Here is an 8,866-nt window from a genome sequence, read left to right as displayed (position 1 = left end):
GGGACATTTCCCTGAAAATCATGGCATATTAAGCTACAGCTCATTTATTCATATTTTCAAGCAAAGCCAGAAAAATAGTGAAAATACTCTAGAGGGGGGCGGTCTTCTGCTCTGCAAAGATACTTTGTAAAAATCCAAGGCTCATCTGTACCATTTTTCTAGATTCCACATATATGTGTTAATATATGATATTTGTTTTTCTCTGACTGACTTCACTCTCTAAAGCAATTATACACCAATAAAATTTTTAAAATCCAATTAGGAAATAAAAAAAGTCCAAGGATCAATTTGTTTTTCTTGCAACAAGGGACTGAAGTCAATTTCAGGGAATGTGAATTAAAGTGAGAATGGCATCCTTTTCAGATGTTATCTCTTGCTAAGGGCTGACTTCTACAGAAATGTCTCATTCCCACCCAAGGATTTCATTCTGCTTGTCTTCCTGCCCATTAAAAGATCAAGTCCAAGCTTCCAGGGGCCATAGAATGCTAAGAACCCATAGGTAGATCCTTGAGGCCATGAATGGTTTGCAAACTTTTGTGTGTTCGCATATTTTTTTCAGAGTCCCTAGCTTTCAGCATTTTCTCAGAGGGGTGTGTGATGCTCAAAGTTATAAACCACGAACCTAGATTGTTAGGACTGAAAGAGCTTGGGCTCAGCTTCCCTGTATTAGTTTGCTAGGGCTGCTATTTTGGGTTCTGGATCCAATTCCAATGTGTGGGAGCAAGTCCCCCCTCCACATACTACCAAGCAATTCTGGGGACACCAACTGGGCATCCTAAAATTCATCTCAGTTCTGACCCTGTCTACCTGGAGATTCCATGGGTAATGAGCTCAGTCCCACAAGCCCACCCTCCACTTCTTCTGATGCCAATTGCAAACTCAGGTTGCACCTGGGCTTCCGACTGAAAAGTGAACGTGAAAGTCGCTCAGTCGTGTCTGACTCTTTGTGACCCCATGGACTATACAGTCCATGGAATTCTCCAGGCCAGAATACTGGAGTGGGTAGCTCTTCCCTTCTCCAGAGGAGCTTCCCAACCCAGGGATCAAACCCAGGTCTTCTGCATTGCAGGCAGATTCTTTACCAGCTGAGCCACCAGGGAAACCGGGGCTTCTGACTGACCGGCTATAAATCAGAGGATGTTCACTCCTTGGGTTCAATAATTTGTTAGAGCAGAACTCAGGAACCCATTTGCTCACTAGATTACCAGCTTGTTACAAAGGTGCATGGGGCCCAGGATGACAGAGGGGCCACTTCTGCCTGAGGCCGTGTGTCCAAGGTGCTTCTAAAGGCACAGCTCCTGGGTTCCCTCACTCCACAGGGAGGCAGCATATAGTGATGGAAAGAAAACTGGACCAGTAAATAAAGCATCTGCGTTCTGGATCCAAAACACACCTCTGTGACTGCACTTCCTGGAGATGGGATATTTGAAGTGAGAAGAAGCAGGCGCTCAGGGAAGGATAAGCCAGTCTCTATCACCAGCCGGAGGTGGCGCATTCAGACCTCAGGCTTGATGACAGGGCCCCGATTTCAGGAACCGGTTCTCGCTTTTCTTGGGGTAAAGAGCTTTCGACTCCCGCTTGCGGACACCAACAAATGAGGCCAGTTGCACCTGGCTGTGGATCACCTTTCGATAGCAGGTTGACAGGGAGAACGATGTGCGTGCTGGCGGCTGGCGAGTCTTCGGGGGAGCGTCTGTCATCATCTTCGCGGTGAGTGTCAGAGGGTTTCAGGCTCCCTGTGACTGGCAGGAGAGAGCAGGGGAGAGGGGTGAGTTCAAACTCGCTAACACTCCTCACGTGAAACTCTCAGTTTCCTCTGCCTCCTCTGAGTCTTAACAGAAAAACATTTGGTGCGAGTTCAAAAGACTTTTAACGGTAACAATTGCATATTGCCAATTAGTGTTTTCTCTTTTTCCTGGAGGGTAGTCACCCTATGGGACACCTCTATATTCCAGGCCACATGATGGAGAAAGGGTAAGCTGCCTTCTATATATAGAAGTAGACATTGATGCCTACACAGAGCAGTCGTTCCTGCCTTCACTTCTCTGCTGATATTTTCTCTGCTCGAGGTGGTCTCGAGCCTTTTGGAAGATTCATTTGGGCTATTTGGGAGGCAGTGAGCAGAAAAACATGCTCACTGCTGAGTCTCTGGTGAAGCTGCCCTTCTATTAGCGGGATGACCAGGTGAGAGGGCTGGCAGGGGTCTCAATTACTGGGAGATTTACCCTGAAGCACAGGCCATAACCCACTGACATGCACAGTCCTTGCATTTTTCAGAGGACGGGAATTGACGGCACATGCAGGGCGGTGCAGAACGCCCAAGGCAGGGACCCATCCCTGTAAAATTTCCACCTCCGAAGGTTTACCGGCTGGCAACCCCCCAGAGGTGGGGTCCGGGGGCCCTTCTTGAAGTGGAGCCTCTTTCTTAGAGGGCCTGGTTCCCTGTGATGCTCAGAGGTGATGATGATACCATTTGCGAGTTGGGTACTAGGTCACGGCCCCCGCTTTTAGGCACCATTTCTGCCAGCTTCCTCTACGACTTGCTCTTTGGCAAGACCATAACTCAAGCATTTCACAATGTACATCCCGTTGGATGTGACAGTACCCGCGTATAACTCAGGTACCATCGTATCCATACAATGCATTTTTAAAATAACAAAATTTAGAAAAAAGACCATTTGAAGTCATTTCAATGAACTCCACACTTTTCTTCCTGACTCTGTTTATGGGGTCACCATCCAAAATAGATTTTTTTTCCAAGTGAGATGGAAAGAAACTTTAAAAGCCATCAGTTAGAGATTCTGCACCATGGAAAGGAGAAAAAACACTGTGACAGCCTAGGAGAAAGAGCTTCTGGAAATGAAAGGGGGAAAAAGTCATTCCAGGATCCATCTCCTGCCTCTGGCTCGGGACTCTCTTGGGTGGCTCTCAGCCCACAGCCCACAGTGCAAACCAGAGATACTTTATCCTGCAGAGCAGCAATGAGCAGTGAAGCTGTTGTGATTCCGTTAGCCCAGGAGTGAGATTGTGCCTATTGTATCTCTGCTGATAAAAGAGCAGGGTACAAAATCCTTCTGGTCATGCCTCCACCTCAACAAAAACATGGCAGCTCCCGGAGAAGCATTCTGTGTTCTAAAAACCTAATGGCCAGCTTCCCTGGTGGCCCAGTGGTATAAAGAATCTGCGTGCCAATGCAGGTGACTCGGGTTTGATCTCTGATCTGGGAAGATCCCACATGTGACGGAACAACTAATCCAGTGCACCACAGCTATTTACCCATGCTCTGAAAAGAAGAGAAGTGAAAAGCAAAGGAGAAAAGGAAACATATTCCCATTTTAATGCAGAGTTCCAAAGAATAGCAAGGAGAGATAAGAAAGCCTTCCTCAGCCATCAATGCAAAGAAATGCAAAGGAGGAAAGGAAAGATATTCCCATTTGAATGCAGGGTTCCAAAGAAAAGCAAGGAGAGATAAGAAAGCCTTCCTCAGCAATCAATGCAAAGAAATAGAGGAAAACAACAGAATGGGAAAGACTAGAGATCTCTTCAAGAAGATTAGAGATACCAAGGGAACATTTCATGCAAAGATGGGCTCGATAAATGACAGAAATGGTATGGTCCTAATAGAAGCAAAAGATATTAAGAAGAGGTGGCAAGAATACACAGAAGAACTGTACAAAAAAGACCTTCATGACCGAGATAATCATGATGGTGTGATCACTCACCTAGAGTCAGACATCCTGGATGTGAAGTCAAGTGGGCCTTAGGAAGCATCACTAAGAACAAAGCTAGTGGAGGTGATGGAATTCCAGTTGAGCTCTTTCAAATCCTGAAAGATGATGCTGTGAAAGTGCTACACTCAATATGCCAGCAAATTTGGAAAACTCAGCAGTGGCCACAGCTCTGGAAAAGGTCAGTTTTGATTCCAACCTCAAAGAAAGGCAATGCCAAAGAATGCTCAAACTACCGCACAAATGCACTCATCTCACACGCTAGTAAAGTAATGCTCAAAATTCTCCAAGCCAGGCTTCAGCAATACATGAACCGTGAACTGCCAGATGTTCAAGCTGGTTTTAGAAAAGGCAGAGGAACCAGAGGTCAAATGCCAACATCTGCTGGATCATAGAAAAAGCAAGAGAGTTCCAGAAAAACATCTTTTCTGCTTTATTGACTATGCCAAAGCCTTTGACTGTGTGGATCACAATAAACTGTGGAAAATTCTGAAAGAGATGGGAATACCAGACCACCTGACCTGCCTCTTGAGAAACCTGTATGCAGGTCAGGAAGCAACAGTTAGAACTGGAAATGGAACAACAGACTGGTTCCAAATAGGAAAAGGAGTACGTCAAGGCTGTATATTGTCACCCTGCTTATTTAACTTCTATGCAGAGGACATCATGAGAAATGCTGGGCTGGAAGAAACACAAGCTGGAATCATGATTGCCGGGAGAAATGTCAATAACCTCAGATAGGCAGACGACTCCACCCTTATGGCAGAAAGTGAAGAGGAACTAAAAAGCCTCTTGATGAAAGTGAAAGAGGAGAGTGAAAAAGTTGGCTTAAAGCTCAACATTCAGAAAACTAAGATCATGGCATCTGGTCCCATCACTTCATGGGAAAATAGATGGGGAGACAGTGGAAACAGAGTCAGACTTTATTTTTGGGGGCTCCAAAGTCACTGCAGATGGTGACTGCAGCCATGAAATTAAAAGATGCTTACTCCTTGGAAGGAAAGTTATGACCAACCTAGATAGCATATTAAAAAGCAGATACATTACTTTGCCAACAAAGGTCCATCTAGTTAAGGCTATGGTTTTTCCAGTGGTCATGTATGGATGTGAGAGTTGGACTGTGAAGAAAGCTGAGCTCTGAAGAATTGATGCTTTTGAATTGTGGTGTTGGAGAAGACTCTTGAGAGTCCCTTGGACTGCAAGGAGATCCAACCAGTCCATCCTAAAGGAGATCAGTCCTGGGTGTTCATTGGAAGGACTGATGTTGAAGCTGAAACTCCAATACTTTGGCCACCTCATGCAAAGAGTTGACTCACTGGAAAAGACCCTGATGCTGGGAGGGATTGGGGGCAGGAGGAGAAGGGGACGACAGAGGATGAGATGGCTGGATGGCATCACTGACTCAATGGCCATGAGTTTGGGTGGACTCCGGGAGTTGGTGATGGACAGGGAGGCCTGGCGTGCTGCGATTCATGGGGTCGCAAAGAGTCGGACGCGACTGAGCGACTGAACTGAACTGAACTGAGAGCCTGGGAGCCACAACTACTGAGGCCCGCGTGCCCTAGAGCCCATGCTCTGCAACAAGAGAAGCCACCACAATGAGAGCTGCTGTACCACAACTAGAGAATCGCTCCTGCTCTTGACAACTAAAGAAAAGTCCAAATAGCAATGGAAACCCAACACAGCTAAAAATAAATAAGTAACGTAATGACAAAATCCCCTCCCTCAAGCTCTGGAGACACTGGCTAAAGGTCCTTTATCTACTCTTCACTTTAATGAAAAAGCATTCAATTACGAAGTCAAAAGACTTGTTCTGCCACCAATTCATTTCAGGAAGGTATTAAATAACTCGGTTTTAAAGGATTTTTTTCATTGTAAAAATTCCATGAATTCCCTTCACTGACTAGCATCCTCCAGCCCCACTTTTCCACTCAATTCCATTTGCCCCTTTTCCATTAAGTTGCCCAGGGACTGTGCCCTCCTCAGAGGCCCTTGGTTTGTCCTTTTTCCATAGGTCCTGCAATGCATCTGTTCTACTGGATGATGAGCTTGCCAGTCATTGACACCTAACAGCTTTTCTGAACACGTCTTTGAGAGAAGGATTTCATGATTGATCCTCGGAGGATATGGTGTCAAAGTCTCCTGGACCAGCATCTTCCGTCCTGATCTCCAAACCACAGCCACATTGTTTTCCATCTCAAGATCACTGCAACTTCCCTCACTTACAAAAACTGATTGGAAGGACTCCCTTGGTGGCCCAGTGGTTAAGACTTCACCTTCCAATGCCAGGAGTGTAGCTTCGATCCCTGGTCAGAGAGCTAAGATCCAACATGCCTTGATGCAAAAAGAAAAACAAAACACAAAATAGAAGCAATAATGTAAAAAATTAAATAAAAACTTAAAACATGGCCCACACAAAAAATAAATTGTGCATAAAAAAATAATACTGGTTGGAAAAGGACTTTGGAAGCAACCTGAGACCATAAGATCACATCTCTTGGACAAAACTACCAATGAAGAAGGTTGAAAGCCACAACCATTTTTGAGGAGGGAAGGAAATCATGGAGAGACGTTGGCAAAATGTCTAGATCTAGGAATGAGATAGGGACACCAGATGGCACAGCGGCGGGTATGAAAATATTGAGGATTAAGTCTTTCCTGGGCTCTCACTTATCTCTTATGGATGAAGGTAAAACATGAGGGCGCCAAAGTGCAGAGATATTTCTGATCAATACCCTGTGATGATTTCTGAAAGAACAGGATGCTGCCATTGCCTTTCAGAACTGCTGCTTCCCTGTGTGTCTGGATGGCCACAGAGGGCCTTCTGGACCTCAACTCCAGTGACCTTTCATGAAACCTGGAACTTGCTGCTCTTGGGGTTCAGTGGTTGTCCTTGGGAAACACGGAATAATTGATTTTCACACTATGACTCTAAAACCAGGCTATATTCTTCTACAGAAAACCCTCACAGTATTCTGCTAAGTTGTGCCTTTTTACAAAGGAAGGCAGTTTGACTGGAGAAATCCTAGAGAAGAGGCATTGGCAAACCTCTCCCGTAAAGGTCTAGATATTAAATAATTTAGGTGTTTGGGCCACCCCCTCTCTGTTGTAGCACAAAAGTGACCATAGATTACGTGGCAACAAATAAGCCTGACCATATTCCCATAAAGTTTTATTTATGGGCACTGGCAGTTGAAGGTCATAAACTTTCCATATGTCGTAATATGTTCTTTTGTTTTTTTAAAAAACATTTTAAAATATAAGGGACTTCCTTGGTGGTCTAGTGGTTAAGAATCCACCTGCTAATGCAAGGAACACTGGTTGATCTCTGGTCCGGGAAGATCCCACGTGCAGTGGGGCGGCTAAGCCCGTGTGCGTGGCAACTGCCGAGCCCACGCCCCAGAGCCCGTGCTCCGCAACAAGAGAAGCCGCTGCAGTGAGAAGGCTGAGCACCACGACGAGAGAAAGCCAACATGCAGCAATGAAGACCCAAAATTTAATTAATTAAAAATAAAAAACGAAAGAGTCATTCTATGCCCGCTGGCCATACAAAAATCAGGCAGCAGAGCAGGCTTAGCCAACAGGCCGACCGGCTGTAGAAGAAAGCTGTTTACTGCGGGCCTCTGTTTCTTTCTAGCACTGAGTAGGTACTGACACTAGCTCTCACCCTGACAGCCGAGGTAGGGTGTCTCTTCAAATCTGTGAGGCTAAATAAATGAGGGCAGGCCCCTCTTAGCATCTAGAATGCAGAGCGTGTACACTGGTGTGATTTCACGTATCAGATGCCTGCACGGAAAACACTGTCATGCCATTAATAACCTTCGGAGGAACACCTTGAAACTTGACTCGCCCAGGGCACGTTGCAAATAGGCGCTAATGGCTTTTATTTCTCATTCTTGTCACCTCAGATCTAATCAGCTGTTTTGTCATTTTTAATTCCTATTTGGCAGGATTCTCCTACTGCCTCAGTACAGGCTCAGAGGAGAACTAGGCCCGCAGGCGTCTGTGAGCGGGGAGGAGGTGGGGGTGATGGAAGGCTGAGTAAATGAGGACCTTCAACTCTGGCTGATTCAGGAGGACCCAGGAAGGAACCAAAATTGCTGAATGACCCCCAATCCACCCTCTACCTCTCTTCTGGGTTTCACGCATCCTGACTTTGCTTTCTCTGGGGAAAAAGATGTTTCACTCCTCAACGAGGCATGAGATTCAAGTCTTGTATCATTCTGGGTTGGCTAGGAAGAAGATGAAGGTCTGACTTAGAGGCCTCTTAAATGGGTGACATTTCATTACACAGAGCAGTTTAGCTCTGGTTCAGCTCCTCTACATAGGAATACTGAACCCCCCCAATCTGGCCCAAGCAACCAAAGGCCACCCTTGAGGTGAGCCTACCTCCCTTGGAAGGCAGTAAGGAATTGTGAATAATGGAAAAGAATTGACTCCATAAAAATAAAATTACAATGAACTGTGTGATAATTAAAAATCAATAAATAAAACTCATAAAAGCTATTTTCGAGTGTTTACATGGTGCTAATTATCTTACTTATATTAGCGCATTTAACCTTTACTCTGACTCAAGAACATCATTGTGTTCATTTTATAAATCAGGAAAAAACTGTCAGAAGGCAAGTTGTTTCTTAAGGTCCACAGCTGGTAAGTAGCAGAGCAGTTTACCAATGCAGTTGTATCTTGCTTCAGAGTCTATAATCTTAATTACCTTCTTGGTACCTGTGCATCTTTGCTAAATCATTTTACCTCTCTGAGCCTCACTCCCCTCAGCTTGGAAATGAACTCAAGAGGATGAAATCTCTAACCGCCTACATCAAAATTCTGAGTATTATTTTCACCCCTCCACCTGCAGGAGGGAAAAAAGTAGACACATGAAGTCAGACACTAACTTGGTGAAAAATAAAAAGTAAATTTCCAAGGTATATCTCTGAATCAGTACTTATGTACTACGATCTCCTGTGTGCTATACTTAGTTGGTCAGTTGCTTCCTACTCTTGTGACCCCACGGACTGCAGCCTGCGAGGCGCCTCTGTCCACGGAGATTCTCCAGGTAAGAAAGAATACTGGAGTGGGTATCTTTCCAACCCAGGGATCAAACCCCAGCCTCCCACACTGCAAGCGGATTCTTTACT

This window comes from Cervus canadensis, chromosome 31, assembly GCF_019320065.1.
Source record: "Cervus canadensis isolate Bull #8, Minnesota chromosome 31, ASM1932006v1, whole genome shotgun sequence".
NCBI classification, from domain to species: Eukaryota; Metazoa; Chordata; class Mammalia; order Artiodactyla; family Cervidae; genus Cervus; species Cervus canadensis.
The sequence above is the reverse complement of the archived record's forward strand: the minus strand, read 5'-3'. Positions refer to the sequence as shown.